Raw genomic sequence first — 18,471 nt, 5'->3', positions numbered from 1 at the left:
CACAGTCTAGCACAGAATTTCAGATGGCATTTGCACAACTTGGAGAGGCAGTAGATGTATCATCAGACAGTAGATGTTCCATCATTTCACATGTCATTTATATGGCTCTAAGAACACGCCGGACCTAAATGAGTTATGCTACATAGACTTCTGTGCAAAAAAAGGATGTAGTACAGGGGTAGGTGTCTACTGGAATGAGAACTGTACAGATACCATTGTGGCCATGTTAAATGTTCAGATTTATAAATAGTCCTAGTAGTAAAAGCTACATAAAACAAATAAATGTGGAACTCAAATAAACCTATAACAAAAAGAATACACCGGGAAGCATATGCCAATGTTATTAAACAAAAACAACCATTGTGATTTATTTTCACTGCCGTAAATTATTTGCAAAAGCTATTTTCACCATGTAACTCGCGGGCTGCATAGTTCAGAATCCAAAACAAAATGTTTAAATTCTTTGTTTGCATGACCTGCTGTCATGTCAAGTTCTTCTAGTGGCAGAAATCAATAGTGGATTATAGGCATTATCTCAGAAGCCAAAGATCATAGTCAATACAAGTGGGCAGAAACTCATGTGGGGGAGGAAATGAAATGAGTAATAAGCCCTTTTCACATTGTACACACTTTGAGAGCCAAGAGAAGGATGCTGGCAAGCTCTGCCCTCACACCAATGTTCTCCTAAATGGCTCCTTCTCCACTCTTCCCCATGTTTGAGATGCTGGGCATCCAGTGGCTGACATCCTGATTAAAATTACTCAAGAAAGTCCCATTGAAATTAAAAGGAGAAGTTAGATGTGCCAAATGCCAGGGCTGGACAACTTTGGCCCTCCATCTGTTTTTGGACTTCAGTTCCCATCACCCCAAGGCACAGTGACCAATAGTCAGGTATGATGTGAACTGTAGTCCAGCATCTGCAGGAGGACCAAAGTTGTGCAGCCCTTGGAATGTGCAAACAGGTTCGATGTCAAACAGGTATATAAATTGTTGTTCTTGTTAATTGCAGTTCAGTCTTTCTTTTTGGTGCATTCTCTCTTCTGCGCAATATCCCAACTGCTGCTGCAATATCTGGTAATGAAAGAGTTGATATATATAACATTTTCCTACTTCCCATTCTGTATTTGTAATTTTTTCTAGTAGTTCACTGCATTATTTCTCCTTTAGAAACCCCACTTCTATTTGTTTCTGCCAAGCCAAGACAAACTACTAAGTCCACCGTTTTTTGTTTTTGATTCAAGGTAAAACGTCCATCTTTTTAATTTGAATTCTAACATAACAGGAGATCTCTCCCAGATCTTTAATTTCCAATTCTTTATTTAAATTCTTCACTAATTCAGCATGATCTCTCTCTGCTATTGCAACCACACATTCTTTTGTATGCAGCTGTAGTTTATCGGGAAATTTTATTCACTGCTGCATTGCTTTTGTAAATCATATGCTAAACATTCTCTAATAAAAGTCAAATTTCTCTTCGAAGTAGTTGGTTTAATTTTTCACTAGCTGACCTCAAACAGAGCACTTGTGCGCTCTTTGGGGCCGGTGGATCCCCCTTCCCTCACACCTTCTGCCCCGGTCTCCAGGCGCGGCTTCACTGCCTGCCCAGCCAGGCTCATCTCAACCACCCTCTTCCTCTTCCTGGCGGTCCTTGCTAGCGGTGGGGCCACTGCCTCCTCCTCCTCCTCACTGTGGTCGGGCCCGCCACCTCACTGTGGCTGGGCCACCACCATTACCATGGCCAGGCCCCACTGCCACCACCTCCCCTTCATGGCTGGGCCCGGCCATCATCCTCCAACGTCCTCTCACCCAATGCCAGGAACTCTCACAGCGTGTTGCAAGAGTTCCACCTCAAAAGCCTTGCCACATATCCACACATGGCCGGCCAAGAGAATTAATTATATAGACTCCATGCTCTGGCCAGATTACAGACCAGTGCTTCTTTTTCTGGTTCTTCAAAACCTAATGGTTGTTTCATATATATGTCCTCTTTATTCTTTAATGTCATCATATAGAAATGCTGTCTTAACATCCAGATGATGTATTTCCATTCTTCTTGATGCAGCAATTCAGGTAGCTCTACAAGAGCCTAGTTTTGTTCTTATGGAGTGATCCTTTGCTTCTTGTAGCCATTTATCTATTTCTGAATCAGGCATTCCTTCAATTTTATGCCAGTTCATATGTTCCAGTATTTTTTCTTCTCTTACTGCCAAAGTTAATCTTTTAGGCAGGACCCCTTTATTATGTCTACTTAAGCATCTGGTTCCATCTTAGTCTCCCCTTCTCAATTAGATATCTTTACTATATCGTAGTGTATTATTTCGCATTTTCTTGTGGTGGCTGCTTAGCCTCACTTATTGGAATTAGATAAGTCACAGTTAGATATTGCATTGGCATTTGGCCTTGGTCTCTCATCAAAATATGCAACACTACACAGTTGAACAGTTTCTGAGATAGGGTCAAGTATTTTGTGGCTTTTGCTACCCTGTTCATTTCCTATGGATATCCCTTCTTCACTTCTGCAATCTAATTTTCCTCTTTGTTCTTTAGGAACATATGCATACACCTTACATCCAAACACTCTAATATGCTTCAAGTTAGGTTTTGTCCCATTCCACAATTCAAAAGGTGTCTATCCTTGGAGCTCTTCTCACGATCAAGGAGAAGAGCTCTGTGGAGGTCTGCAGGGAGAGCTGGTTTCACTTACCCTCCCTGCAGATGATCTCCTGGTTGTTCCTGGGTGGGCAGATCGCCTGAACAGATGAGCAGCAGCTCACCTGCGGCTCGCCGGCAGCTCCAGGGGTCAGAGTGCCAGGATGTGCCCAAATAATGCACTGTGTGAGTGTGTGGTGCATTACTGGGACCCCCCTCCCCCCCAAGTGTGCCTGCTGTGGATGCAAGCAGCCACAGCTGACACACGATCAACAAAATGAAGTTAAGGGAGTGCTCGCTCCCTTAACCTCATTTTAGAAGGAGGCTACATAGACGGGTTTGCTGCTGTGTAGCCACCAGATCAGGCACAATCCCGGTGGTTCACACAAGTGTGCAAAACCAGGCTGGGCTGCCTTAGCCCAGTTTTGCACGCTCCTGTGTGAATAGCCTCCTTTAGTTTTAGTGGCTAGTCTATTCTGCAAATAAGTTGCAGTCATTACAGCTTCTCCTCAGTATTTATTTTCCAGACCTGAATCAAGGATCAGACATCTGGACATTTCAATCAGGGTTCTGTTCTTTCTCTCTGCCACCCCATTTACTTCTGGAGTATAAGGTATTGTTCTCTTATGCTTAATTCTTTGTTTCTTTAGGTATTACTCAGTATCTCTCCCTGTATATTCCCCACCATTGTCAGTGAGCAAAGTCTTCCAAACCTGTTGCTTATTCAAGTCACATATTCTTTAAGTTTTAGCAATACTTCATTTTTTCTCTTTGAGTAGATAAGTGTAAACATAATGAGAAAAATCATCCATGCAGTCAGAAAATAAATATTATTTCCTGGTGTTTTATTGGGAAGGGCGCACAAACATCACTGTGAATTAAATCCAAGACCTCATTCGATTGCCTTTCTGTGGGTGATGCATATGTGCCCTGTGTTGCATTTGCTTTAATGCATCCAATGCATTTGACTTCAGATTTGTATGGTTTAACTTTTAGGTTTGTTGCCAATTGTTCTTTTACTAATTTTGAAATGCATTCATTGCTTCAATGTCCAAATCTGCAGTGCCATAAGCTCATGCAATATTTGTGTACACACACATTTGCAACTTTAGCTTGTTTCTTTTCCCAATCTATTTCAAACAATTCATCACCCCTCAGCATACCTTTCACTACTCCTTTGAAAACAGAGTAATGATCCCTTCTGTAAAGAACTCTACATACAAGCGTTGTGGTTATCTTCACGCTCATGAGACTGTTTTGAAAGCTTGCCATATAGTAAGCTTCTGGACATTCTGGACATAAAGTTACATTCTCTTTAATTTGCAGAAAGTTAACGATATTCTCTTATTTTTAGGCAAAGTATTTAGGAAAATCCTGTTTTTGCTGGTTTGGGCATATTTATCTCTTGCAGCTCCAATTCTCTCAGTATTAAAAGAAAGAAAGAAAGAAAAGACCATATGTGCTCTTGCATACTCTCTCCCACTTTGAATCTTCTGTTGCATAACTGCAGCTTAAGAAAAACTTGGATATTCATTGTTCTTTGTTAAAAGACCTTCTCCCAATTTATTTTGCTGTAATTTTATCTTCTATATGGTAAATTAAATGATCACTTATAGTCAGAGCTATGTGTCCCATGGCTTGTTTATATGCAGAATCCCATTCTTGTTTCCTTTCATTCTCTGTTGGTCTCCGGTCCTCAAGAACATAAGATAGTCCAAGTGTATTTAGCAACATCTTGACTCTGAACAACCATTTTCTAGGTTACTTCCTACAGATTCAAAAGTAATCATCTTGTTCTCCTCTCTTGCCTACAACACTCCTCATTGCCTCTGAGATTGTTGATACACACATACACAAAACTGGTCCCATAACCTAGTGTTGCAGAGTGATTCCTTGATTTATAGAAATTAAACAAGAGGCTTAACTTTAGTTGCAGAATAAACACCTTAATTATTTATTATTTCTTAACAATAGCTAACAAGATAACAGTCACCTCTGCAAGAGAGGAAAAGCAAAACCAACGGAACTGCCAAAACAACCAATCAACAGAACTAAAGACTGACTCTACCCCAAGAACCCAACATAGATACATACAGAGGTACGTATGCATACATAGAGAGTTAAGTATGCCTTGGACAAGAAGAGAGTCAATGTTTAGTTACACAATAAATTCCAACACAGCCAACCTGCCTCAAGTGGGAACATCACGTCACATGTTCCAGGGGCTAGCATACTGCAGAAGAGTCTTCTCAGTTGTGTTACCCATCCTATGGAACTCTCTGCCATGGGAAATTTGACCTTCTTCTTCTTTGATGATGTCTAGTCATCTTTTTAAAAGAAGTTTTATTTCAACAAGGGTCTTGATTAACTGGTTATGTTGTTTTGTTATCTCCTGCCTTAATTTGATTTTAATTATAATGCAGTGTTATTTTTCTGCTGCTTATAACAATTTTATTGTGTTTTCTTAATGATATTATCTTTATATAAGCCACTTTGGTCACTTCTTTGAGGGGATATGCAGGTCATAAACCGCTTTAATTAATTAATGCAGAATGGGCACTGCCAGTATTACATTCCACTGGATTATGTATTGTGTTTTATCAGAAACAATGCCTTCCCAGTCCTATTGGTAGTGATAAGGTTTCCATAGATATTCATTCTGGGGAAATGTGTGGTTCCATCAAATTAGAATAAGTGATCTGAAATTAGAGGCAGATGTATCAAAATTCACATTGCTTTCATCAGTTCATGAGCATGTTCATCCAGTGTTCTAGTGTTCTTTGGCAAAATGACTATTCTGCATTCTTATAATAGCTTTGTACAAATACAAAGTGATCGTTATTACCTACAAAGTCCTGAAGCAACTTAGGTCCAGGGTACTTAAGAGAACATATTCTTCTTCATGAACCCTGCTGCCTACTAAGATCATCAGGGGAGGTCTGGTTGGGATTGCCACTAGCACGTTTGGTGGCAACCTGGAATTGGAGGCTGCCCCAGGACTCTTCTCTAGGGCTGCCCCAGGACTCTGGATGACTCTCCCAAATAAAACTAGATCCTCCTCATCTCTGCTGGATTTTAAGAAGCCGCTGAAGACATGCCTTTTTAATCAGGCCTTTTAGTTAAGGTTTTAGATTTTATATTGCAATTTTAAATAGGTTAATCATTTTAATGTTTTATTATTGTTGGTTGTTTTAAATTGGTCTTAAAGTATAAACTGCCCAGAGATGTATATATTGGGTGATATAAAACATGCTGAATGAATGAATGAATGAATGACTAAGATTATTTCCATATTTAATCCCTTCTTGCAAATTTCAGTGCCTACAACAACCTCTTTAGCAGAAGACCAATTTCAAATTGTGGATACAGGCGGCCCTCATTATTTGTTGGGGTTCCATTCCTGCCAATTTCTGTGGATAACGAAACCGTGAATAATGAAAGCTTATCTCTATGAGAACTGGTGGGTTAGGTTCCAAACAGAAAAAAAATTCCTAAAAAGTGGGAAGGGGAAAGAAATAAGAGTAGGAATGTGAAGTACCTTGCCTTCCTTGGCTTCAGGGTTCCAGAAAACCCCAAAATCAACTGAATTTTTTGGCAAAAAAGTTGTTTTTGAAAGAAAGAGGCTTAAAATAGTTCCTGGCCGGAAATGACACAGGAGGTCATTTCTAGCCAATCTGCAACTGTGAACAGGCAAATTTTAGCCTATTTTCACATCATGGATAAAGAAACCGGGTCTCTTAGACCCGTCTGTAGATACACAAAACAGTGGTTTCTGAAACTGGAGGTGATATGGGCCACCTGTATTTCTTTTCTAGTTCGCTTTAATGACTTCTTTAAGACCAATTTAAATTTCTTTGAGACTATAGCCCTATGATGAGATACATAATAAGTGATTATACAGTTAAAACACCACATAAGCCATGAAGCATTGTAATCATTACCACATACACATGATACATGAACTTCATTAAACAGATGAAAAACAGAAAATGGAAGGAGCTGAAGTTCAATTGGTAGAACACATTATCCGATCTGTCACTAGAAAGCAAAGAGAACTGAATTACTAGTGGAATTCATACAGTGGTTTCCACATCTCACTAGTTAACAGACATCACAATAATGCTAGCATTTGTATTGTAACTCATATATATAATCTTTATGTAATCTTTACAATGACCCTTTACAGTAAGTAGGTCCTTACTGCAGCTGAAGCTGAGGGAATATTTTGCCTAAGGCAACCTAATGAGTTCATGACTGAGGCAAATCAGGCAAGTCCCAAGTTGTTGTGTATTCTCTTTAGCTAGACCAAGTGCAAAGCACATTTATAATAACAGGAATTACCAGCTGTCACCATTTCATTGCTGCCTTTTACCACATAATAACTGTATGTCCCTAGCTTTATTCTAGCTAGTCAGAATTCATGTTGACAAAATGATGGTTGAATCACTTAAAACCTATAGTGCCATATTCGATGTGTATTTGCCCTTTTTAAAAAAATCTTATTAAATAATGTATGTGCCCCAAAGGGTCTTTATTTATCTGACTTGGAATTATATTTTCCTTTTAAAAATAAAATATCCTGAGAGATTACTGCAGCATTGTATCTATGCGATGCTTTGGGATTACTATCTAAATCATATCGGGTAAACCGTGTTAGAATTGTCATGATACGTCATTCTAATGTACAGGCCTAGTACATAATGGAGTAATCCAATAAAATAAGTAGGTTCCAGAACTAAAGCCAAGATACCTTGCCTTTGGAATCAGTGAAAGAATATTTATTGTACACATGCTGAGCAGCTTTGTGAGTTGGCCACCATTCAAAAGCTATGCACAGATATTCCGGAGGGAAGCATATAACTGTAATGGACTGACAAAGGGAAAGAGAATTGGTTATGTAGGCAAAGAAAGAGAAATATAATTTGCAAGAGGGGGATAGAGAATGTACTAGAGGCCTGCGGACAATGTTTTGGCTGGTAAATGTCAACACATCCCCCTTCCCCATCTTATCGAATGCGCAGACTGTGGGAGATTCCCCCCACCTCAATTCATGTCCTCCTGAATATAGCCCATCTCATTCTTCCCCGCCCCACAACTTCTGTCCCTTTCTGTCTTCCACATGCCATCAACTGTCTTTCTTTTGCACATGTGTACTGCCAGTTTCTCTTGGAAGCCATCTCTCTCTCTCTCTCTCTCTCTCTCTCTCACACACACACACACACACACACACACACACACACACACACACACACACATACATCATGCCACCTCCTCTGTCTTCCCTCTCTGTTTGTCTGTCCACCTGACTGCCTCTTTCCCTCCCTTCTCCCAGGGTGATGCATGTAATGACCACAGTGAAGCTTCAACTTCACAAGTGCAATATATTATCTCAGTAGCAGGCAAGAATCTTTTGCACAGATCAATTAACCTGATGACTATGTTCACATGAACCCTTAATTCAGTTTAGCAAGCCATAATAATGCTTTATTTTATGTACTGTTCTTGGTAAGCATCTCTTTTCAAGGGACATTTTCTCCCCTTTTTGTATTCAGGTAGCAAGTTTTAAATATACTGTACACATGTTCCCTGAAAATTATGTAGGCTGCATGGATGTATGCTTTAGTGCAATTCCTCATGAAGTGCCCATGGATATGAGCTGAGTAGAGAGCTGGTAGCTATATATTTTAAAGTGGAATATGGTGAAACATTTACGCGTGTACCCTTCATATTGAATGGACAGCCCAATTATTTTGTACGTGGGTATCCATAGTTAAGTAGAAAAACACTTCATGAAAAGCAGCCTGGAGAAATTAGTTGAAGTGAGGAAAGAGGAAGCATATGGATGTCTCCACAAGGAAGAAAAACAATCCCAACTCCTGAATGGGTTGTTCACATCCATCCTGCACAACTTGTGACCCACCAAACCAAACGAAACCCTCCAAATCAGTTCAAGTAAGTGTGGCTGTGTTTAGCATATCCTCCTCCAACATTTCACTGATGAAAATGAACATGCCGGTTCATGTTCATTCATGTGCAGGGGCATGGCCAAGCAGCTTGGGGTGGGTGAGTGTGGTGTATGATGCTAAGCACACCACAAATGGAAATAAGATAATAAAGTGCATGCAGAGCACACTATTCTCCGTTACCAAAACAGAAGATCCAAGCCCATACCTTCGAACATTTCTCAGATGAAAATAGGGATACATTTGTAACAGCCAATTCTCATACCAAGGATTTCTGCGTAAGCCCCACAAGCAGGGGCATAATTATAATCGGGAAAGGGGAGGCAGTTGTCTCGGGGCCCTGCTGCCTTGAGGGGCCTTCCAGAGACAAGTCACATGACTCCCCTGCCCGGGGTTCATTCATTAGTTCTTCCAGGGGGGGAAATGATATTTTTTTGTTCCCAAAAAATCCTCGCTGCGGGGACCACACACCATATTCTCTCTTCCTCCCTTCCTCCTCCTTTCCCCACACCCTCTTTTGCTTCATTACCACACCTGTGGCTCCTCCTCCTGCTGACCTTCCCCCTCCTCATTGGCTGGGTGGGCGCTGCACGTGAGAGGCAGAAAAGCACATGATCTTTGCTTTTGAATATGCCAGCAGCAGGAGTGAGAAAGATCATCGCACTCAAAGCGTGCCAGCCAGCCAGTGTGTGAAGCACAGCCCGCCTCCTGCCTATCCCATCGTGACCGTCCATCCCCCAAGGCCTCTCTGACTGTGCTGTTCCTTAGGGAGGGAGGGAGGGATTGGGAGACTGCTGACTGAGTCGAGAGACAGACTCAGAAAGAGAGAGACAACACGACACAGAGAGAAGACATGGAGCCTCTGCCATCCTCATTAGGTTAGCTCCTCCGCCACTGCCACTGAGTAGGTGTGCGGGGAGGGCCGCCACGGGCGGTAGCATTAACGGGGCTGGTGGTGGGGGAAGGGGAAGCCTGCCCTGAAGCAATGCTTTTTGTCCGGCTCTTGTCCCTGCTGTGTGCAGGGATCAAGCTGTGTTTGCTGTGCCCACCCCACCCAGTTTATCCAGGCAGCCACTGCTCCCACCTTGCTCACAGATGCGTCTGAATGGTGGGGAGGGAGGGAGGAGGCAAAGAGGAGGTGAGCAGTCTGAAGAAGATGCGGGGGGGGGGGGTTGTGCTTAAAACTTTCTGCCTGCTCGTGTTGGTGTGTTTGCAATAGAAGGCTGAAACGGGGGTTGGGGAGGATGGTGGGGGATGTTTAAAGTCATTTCTCTCCCTCGCTTTCCACCACCCCATCTCTGTGCCCCTCTTCCCCTCAGACTGACTTGGATTAGTTTAAAATGCTTCAAATTAGTTTATTTTTACAACAATGACCTTATCCCAGCAGCTGCTTGCAGGTTTACTGACCAGCAAAAACTCTTTTTTCTCTCCTCCTCGTGGCTTGTTTTGTTCCCATCCAATTATTCAGTTTGTTTTCTGCTCTCTTTCTTTACACTGCAGCTTTTTCAGTCTCTCTGTAGAATATTTTCCCCAGTGCCTTCATTGCTTTTGGCTCCCATCAAATCATCTTCAGAGAGGAAGAAAAAACATGAGACATTTCCTCTTGCTCTCCTTTCTCTGAAACACTGAGAACTGCCCCCCACCGCCCTGGATAGTGAAGTTTGTGGGACCTCCTTCCCTGCAGGTAGCTGGAGAATCGAGGAGCATCTGCTAAGGAAGGTTTAGAGGTGGAGTAGGCATTCCCCTGCAATGCCTTAAGCAGCCTTCAGCGGGGTAGAAGGGGAGGGAGACCATCGCCCTTCCCACTAGGGGTGTGCACGGAACCGCAGAGCTGCGGTCCGGCACTGGGGTGGGGGGTTCCATCAAGGGCGGGGGGGGCTTTACTTACCCCTCCCGCGCTTTCCACATGCTGGAGCTGTAATTATTCTAATAATCACTCCTCCGTTGGCAGCTCCTCCGATGGCTCCTCCAGTTAAAAAAATGGCCGCCCCCTTGTAGCCCCGGCCCCCTGCTGCTGCCGCCCCCTTGAAACCCCCTCCCGCCCCCTTAAATCTCGCCCCGGGCCCCGATCGATAACTTCAGAGGCGAGCGGGCGGGCGGCGGGGAGATATCCTCCCGCCCCCTTCCCTGCCGGGCTCAGGCTGCAAATGACTTTAGGAAGGCTTCTGCGCGTGCAGAAGCCTTCCTAAAGTCATTTGCAGCCTGAGCCCGGCAGGGAAGGGGGCGGGAGGATATCTCCCCGCCGCCCGCCCGCTCGCCTCTGAAGTTATCGATCGGGGCCCGGGGCGAGATTTAAGGGGGCGGGAGGGGGTTTCAAGGGGGCGGCAGCAGCAGGGGGCCGGGGCTACAAGGGGGCGGCCATTTTTTTAACTGGAGGAGCCATCGGAGGAGCTGCCAACGGAGGAGTGATTATTAGAATAATTACAGCTCCAGCATGTGGAAAGCGCGGGAGGGGTAAGTAAAGCCCCCCCCCGCCCTTGATGGAACCCCCCAAACTCCCCACCCGAACCAAAACCACCCCGTGACCGGACCGGTCTGGAGGCCTTTAGAATGGCCTCCGAACCAGTCCGTGCACATTCCTACTTCCCACCATGTATAAAGCATGCTGCTCCCCCCACCACCATGAGAGCTGAACATTTAAAGAGCCATGAGGATTTTGAGGGGGGGGGGATTTTTAAATCTTGTCTCTGGGCCCACTTCAACCTTGCTACGACCCTGTCTACAACCACTATTACACGCGGCTGAATATTAGATTCCACCCATTATCTTCTTTGCATTGCATGGTGCCTTAGTGTTGTGCACCCATTGAAATGCAGATGCATGAGAGACAGATGTATCCATCCACCCACCCGTTTTTATTTCTAGAGACTTTGGGGAGGGAGCAGAATCCTGAAGAATGACAACTCTTGCAACTCACATGACAAATACTCTACAAGGCATCCCAAGAGGCAAAAACTGGGACAGAGATTTACCAAGAAGGGAGTTGAGAAAATAGGGAATGTCCTTGGTAAATAGGCCCCTGCTAACTGGGCAAAGAGGCACCTTTTACCATGGTGATTCTCTTTATTTAGCAGGGGGAGAGTAACTGGCCGTATCCACCCCCAGCACAGTACCTCCAGTGACTGTTGCTGGTGTCTATCTTATGTTTCGTTTTAGAATGTGAGCCCTTTGGGGACAGGGAGCCATTTTATTTATTTATTATTTCTCTGTGTAAACCGCCCTGAGCTATTTTTGGAAGGGCAGTATAGAAATCGAAATAATAATAATAATAATAATAATAATAATAATAATAATAATAATAAAAATTAGGGAAGTCCTGGAAATAATAAAGCAGCAAATAACAGCAGTGTCAAAGAAGATTAGCAGATATGAAGCCAGAATTACACAACACAGGCAGAATCTCCAATTCCAGTAGAATCAGAGACGTTTCTACCAAAGCGTAGAAGGAGAAACTGCAAGAAATGTAGAAACACCAAATAAAGAAGAAACAGTGCAATTCTGGCAGGAATTATGGGACAATCCAATAGATTATAATAAAAAAGCAGGCTGGATGAAAGAGGTCAAAAAATGTAAGCAACAAATGCAAGATCTAATAATAACACCTGAATTAATAAGTGAAAGAGCAAAGAAAATTAAAAATTGGACTGCGACAGGCGACGATGAACTGCAGGGCTTCTGGCTTAAACACCTAACAAGCCTTCATAAACAACTATCAAAACAGTTCAATCACATTATGAAAGGCGGTGATATTGAACAATGGCTAAAAATTGGGAAAACTCATCTCATCATGAAAGACCCAGCAAAAGGTGCAGTTCCAAGTAATTATAGACCGATAACCTGCCTGCCAACCATGTTCAAATTATTAACTGGAATAATAGCAAATGAAGTGATGCAACACTTATTAACTAACAAACAGCTTCCAGTTGAACAGAAAGGAAATTGCCCGAACACCAGAGGCACAAAAGACCAGCTGCTGATTGACAAAATGATTTTAGAAAACTGCAAGAGAAGAAAAACAAATCTAAGTGTTGCATGGATTGACTACAAGAAAGCCTTCGATTCATTGCCTCACACATGGATACTAAAATGTTTAGAAACAACTGGTGTCAGCAAAAACATTCAGATATTTATTTTAAAAAGCAATGAGCATGTGGAGTACACAGTTAACAATCAATGGCAAGGCACTTGGACAGGTTAGCATTAGAAGAGGCATTTTCCAAGGGGACTCACTATCCCCTCTGTTGTTTGTAATCGCCATGACCCCACTTTCACAAATACTAAACAAAACAGGCCTCGGATACCAAACATCTAAAACATCCAGTCAAATCAACCATCTGCTGTACATGGACGATCTGAAGTTGTATGGAAAGTCCCAGTCAAAAATCGAATCACTGCTAAACACTGTCCGTATATTCAGTAGCGATATAGCAATGGAGTTTGGACTAGACAAGTGTGCTGCATTAATAATGAAAAGAGGAAAAATAAGAAAAACAGAAGGAATAGAACTGCCCAATGGAAGCAAGATCAAGAACCTGGAAGAGAAAGAACCTTACAAATACTTGGGCATTCTCCAGGCTGATAACATTGCACACACTGAAGTTAAAAGAAAAATGGGAAGTGAATACATCAGGAGAGTTAGAAAAATCCTCAAGTCCAAACTCAATGGTGGGAACACCATACAAGCCATAAACACCTGAGCTATACCTGTTATCAGATACACTGCAGGAATAATAGACTTGACCCAGGCAGAGCTAGAGACGCTAGATCGTAAGACCAGGAAAATCATGACCATCAACCATGCTCTGCACCCCCGCAGTGATGTAGATAGGCTCTACCTCCCTCACAGCTCAGGTGGAAGAGGAATGCTGCAAGTCCATCAAACAGTAGAGGAGGAGAAAAGAGGCCTTGAAGAATATATAAGGGACAGTGAAGAAGATGCACTTAAAGTGGTCAAGAACGAGAAACTATTCAACACCAGTGAAACAAAGCAGGCCTACAAGAAAGAACAAGTCAAGAACCAAGCAGAAAAATGGAAAAATAAGCCACTGCATGGTCAATATTTGCACAATATAAGTGGAAAATCAGACATCACCAAGACCTGGCAATGGCTTAAGAATGGCAACTTGAAGAAAAAAACAGAGGGTTTAATACTGGCTGCACAAGAACAGGCACTAAGAACAAATGCAATAAGAGCAAAAGTCAAAAAATCCACCACAAACAGCAAGTGCCGCCTTTGTAAAGAAGCAGATGAAACCATGGACCACCTAATCAGCTGTTGTAAAAAGATCGCACAGACTGACTACAAACAAAGGCATGACAACGTAGCAGGGATGATACACTGGAACATCTGCAAAAAATACAAGCTACCTGTAGCCAAAATTTGGTGGGACCATAAAATCGGAAAAGTTGAAGAAAATGAAGATGTAAAAATATTATGGGACTTCCAACTACAAACAGACAAACATCTGCCGCACAATACACCAAATATAACTGTAGTTGAGAAGAAAGAAAAACAAGTGAAAATAATCAACATAACAATACCAGGGGATAGCAGAATAGAAGAAAAAGAAATAGAAAAAATCACCAAATACCAAGATCTACAAATTGAAATGGAAAGGCTGTGGCAGAAAAAGACCAAACTAATCCCAGTGGTAATTGGCGCCCTGGGTGCAGTTCCCAAAGACCTTGAAGAGCACCTCAACACCATAGGGGTCACAGAAATCACCATTAGCCAATTACAAAAAGCAGCTTTACTGGGAACAGCCTATATTCTGCGACGATATCTATAACAATTGACAATAAAATTCAGCCATCCCAGGTCCTTGGGAAGGACTCGATGTCTGGATAAAACAAACCAGTCAATAACACCTGTCTGACTGTGTAAACAAGAAATAATAACAACAACAACAAATATTCTAATGTGTTTTTAGTAAGAAGTGAATACTGTAAGAACAAGGCCCAGCCCACAATTTCCAAGTGGTCTCTTTCCACTATGAGAAGGCTCACTTCTTCTCTAGAAAGCAGAATAAAGATAAGACATCCTCATATGAACTGAACATGATCATCCTTTTAAAGACACAGTATTGTAGGAAATGTACAGTAAAGCCACATATTCCTAAATAACCTCTGCAGAAATACCTTTTTGCTTTTTTCCCCATGCAGGGCTTGAACTGGATCATGTAACACAGCACACACATCAAAATGAACAGAGTTAGCAGGACATGACAGCCAATTATGATTAGATTATGATTAGCTAATTATGCACAGAACTGAGATGAAGAGTGCACTGTAGAAAACTGATTTTCTCTGCAGTATACAGACTTCATTATCTGAACGTCTCAGTTATTACCTTTCTCCATATTTAGGTAACGTTATGTAAATATATCCTTTTCACAACTACCAGGGATAAATAAGGTTGCACTTAATTCATTCAATTTAAAATGTAATCAGAGTTGGAATGAATGGATTTTGGGGGAGAAAATCTCAAGCAAATTTTCTGGCTTGAATGTGCTTGCAACAATTTGAATGTGCACTCACTCCCTTGCTTCATTGTCTTTCATCATTTCCAGTCATGTATAGTACTGAATTTGAAGATTTTAATAACACATGGTGCAATATTATTGTTTAGCAAATTGTTAACATTATTACCTTAAAATTAATCAACAAGGTTTTAAAAGTTTAAGATTTTTAATTTAAAATTTTAGTTAAGATTCCAATCTTGAATTCAGATTTCAAAAGGAAAATCTAAAAAAAATAAAAATTGCTTGTTGGGAGCACATCACTGGTGGTTCAGCAGCAGCTGGCCCACCAAAGTAGCCCTCCCCTTAAACAGGGTTAGTGGAGCAAGTGCTCCACTAATCCTGTTTTCCCAACCGTGAGTCACCATGGTGCGGCTCCGTGGCAACTTGCGAGGAGACCCCCAACTGTTAGGCTACAACAAGCATCCCAGTCTCAAGGGTCTCTCCAGAATGTCCTGCGCATTTGCAGGAGGCATTCTGGGACTTCCGGGGGATGGGTGCCCCCCCGATCCACACAGCCCCAACCAGCTCTGTGATAGAGACGGTTATCATGTGGGCGGCTGATCCAACAGCCCACATGATAACCGACAGCTGATCCAACAGCCCAGGGCTCAACTGCTGCTTTTGTGTGGGGAGAGCAGGCTTGCCCCTTCCAAAGCCCTCCCTGCTCTACACACCAATTGTGTGTAGAACCTCCTAGTATTTCGCTCTAAGTATGGCATGGACTCTTTAGCTATGCAAATAGTTAAATAAAGTTTTGTTGTTTATTTCAAAACTGAGAAACAAAGTTGTTCATACTAGAATATCACAGTAATCTTTTGAATGGTTTGTTTGGTTGATTTTCTGTTTGGGGGGATTTGTCAGTTAGTTGGTCTCTGTTGCTGGTTGCCTATTAGTTTAGGTTTTATGTTGCTTGTTTATTTTTTTATATTGTTAATATGCTGTTGTCATGGTTTTTATTGTTTTGTGAGCTGCCTTGTGCTGCCTCATAAAAATCTTTTAAAATAAAGAAAAACATTTGAATTTTTGTCCAGTTTTAAATTTGTGTGAAATACCTTTTCAGCTTTATTTGAGGCTTAACATTGAGTACATGTTCCTACAATTTTTTATTACAAAATAACTGGACCTCTTTATACTGAAAGCTGGTGATTGCACCCACACCCCAAGGAGACATGAGACACAAGTTTGTTTGGTAAATAAGGGCCAAAATTTATTAAAATTCAACTGTAAGAGAACTTAAACTGGGATTGGCACTCCACCCCCAACAGTGCAGTTTCTAAAAGGCCTGCCACTCAAGTGGCCACCTTGGCCTAGTTTACACGGTCAAAAACACCTTGGCTCCAGGCAGCCCCATAGCCATAAAGTGACCATGAAGAAAATAATATCTATCTAAAGGATATAGACCAAGGCAGGCAAAAAAGGGAATGCCCTCCAGGCCAATCGAGTGCATACCCTGTCGAGCAGTAGTGCACTGGAGGGGTGGGGTATAAATATTTTAAATAATAAATAAATAAATACCCCAAAAATGCCTGCCCGGCCCCATACGGCGACCAGCAGGCCCAGTCTATATCCAAGGGAAGGGAGGGAGGGTGTCTGTGAGAGCTGGACTGATAAGGGAGATGCTGCTACGGCTGTTAGTGCCCCTAAGCCCCGCCCCCAGCCAAGAAGGAGCCAATCAGGCAGAGCCCTTGCCTCATGCTCCTTGGCAAGGGGGCTGGGACAAATGAGCCATGCCACCCGTTTGGGCAGCGAGTAGCTGGATTTCTTCTCAGCTCTCCACATAGTCACTCCTGTGTTTACCTCTTTTGATAAAGGTCTTGTGAGGGCTAATGAAACATTTTCAAGTCAGTTCTCTTCAAAACAGTTTGCTGCAATTAGGATGCCTGGTTCAAGTGTGTGATTCTTCATGTTTACCTCCTCACAGATATCCCTGAGAAAGATTCCTTTTGACTGCTGGAATTTCCTTTAGAAGTTTCATTTGCTTGCCAAGTTCAGTGAATTGAAACATTCCCATAATGGCCACTCTTCATGGAACAGGTAAAATGAAAATAATTTCAGTTTCTGAAATGTATAAAACATTCACAAATGCAGTTACCCTAGAATAGGTTTTAAGATAACCGAATCACCAACACTGTGTTAGCATCTTCAAAAACCTATTATTGACCAAGGACTGTTTGAACTAGGGATGTGCATTTCGTTTCGGATGCAAAACGTTTTGTGAACAAAACAGGCCATTTCGGCTGTTTTGTAGCCAAAACAAAACACCCAGTGCTCAAAACAGAAAGTTTTGTAGCCAAAACCAAAACGTCCCTGTTTTGGATACAAAATGTTTTGTTGTTTCGGCTGTTTTGGAACTCCATTTTGCAATCGCAAAAAGTCTTTCTCCTTCAGTCTCCATTTTGAGTTTTGACATCTGTTTGAATTTCCAGCCCTTCCAGCCCGCAGATTGGCCAGCGAAAGCATGGGCTGATCTGCTGGCAATTGCCTCCTTATTCCTTTTAAGCAAATTTAAGGGTAAATTTTGCCCTCATTGGCCAGTGGGGCAGAGTGCATTTCATTGTTGTTTCACACTGTTGTGTGTAGATCAATTGCATTGTGGGCGGGGGGGGGGGCATGTGGATGTGCATGACCTTTGGAAATCTGCCTGATTTTTTCCAAAGCTCTGCTGTTGTTGATGTGTGATGTTGATGTTATTTGGGGTGGATTGGGGGCAGAAAGGGGGCTTTAGGGGCAGAAGAGTGGTTCAGGTGGTAGTGCCCCAATGGGTACCTGCTGCCACCCAGATTCCAAAGGAATTGGGAAAAGGGCTGATTTTTAAAGAATTTCTGCAGTGTACATGTCTTTGGGCAGATTCGGGGCAGAAAGGGGGCCTGAGGGGCAAAACAGTGGGTTGGGTGGCAGTTCCCCAAGGGGTGCCTGCCACAACCCAGATTCCAAAGGAATAGGGCAAAGGGCTGATTTCTTAGGAATTGTTGGAAGTTTACGCTTCTTTAAGGCCCCCCCCCCTGGAATAATGGAGGTTTCAGCAGACCCATAACTCCACCTGGGGGGCACTGGGGTGGCCGGGAGTGAGTGGTGGTGTAGTGCACATAGGGTGCCAACCGCCCCCATGGGTTGCTAATCCATGGGGTGCTGGCTTCTGTTGTTTCTGAGGGTGTTCTGAGTGTAGATTCTCTGGTAGCATATGAGATTTTCAATGACAAACCATGAATCCACTCTCATATGCTACCAGAGAATCTGAATCTACACTCAAAACATCTCAGAAACAACAGAACCCAGTACCCCATGGGTTAGCAACCCATGGGGGTGGTTGGCACACTATGTGGTCTACACCACCACTC

At 42.6% G+C, this 18,471-nt stretch overlaps 1 long non-coding RNA gene across 1 annotated transcript in view; it reads left to right on the top strand.

Annotated features, from left to right (window-relative positions):
• The window catches only part of LOC128346863 (uncharacterized), a 52,406-nt gene extending 35,239 nt beyond the window's left edge, over positions 1–17,167 (top strand). The window contains exons 2-3 of the long non-coding RNA XR_008317249.1: positions 4,624–4,747; positions 17,055–17,167. This is a non-coding gene — a long non-coding RNA (uncharacterized LOC128346863). The remainder of the gene's footprint in view (positions 1–4,623; positions 4,748–17,054) is intronic.
• Positions 17,168–18,471: the final 1,304 nt, after the last annotated feature.

This window comes from Hemicordylus capensis, chromosome 2 (assembly GCF_027244095.1).
Source record: "Hemicordylus capensis ecotype Gifberg chromosome 2, rHemCap1.1.pri, whole genome shotgun sequence".
NCBI lineage: Eukaryota > Metazoa > Chordata > Lepidosauria > Squamata > Cordylidae > Hemicordylus > Hemicordylus capensis.
This window is presented reverse-complemented; position numbering and strand designations above follow the sequence as displayed.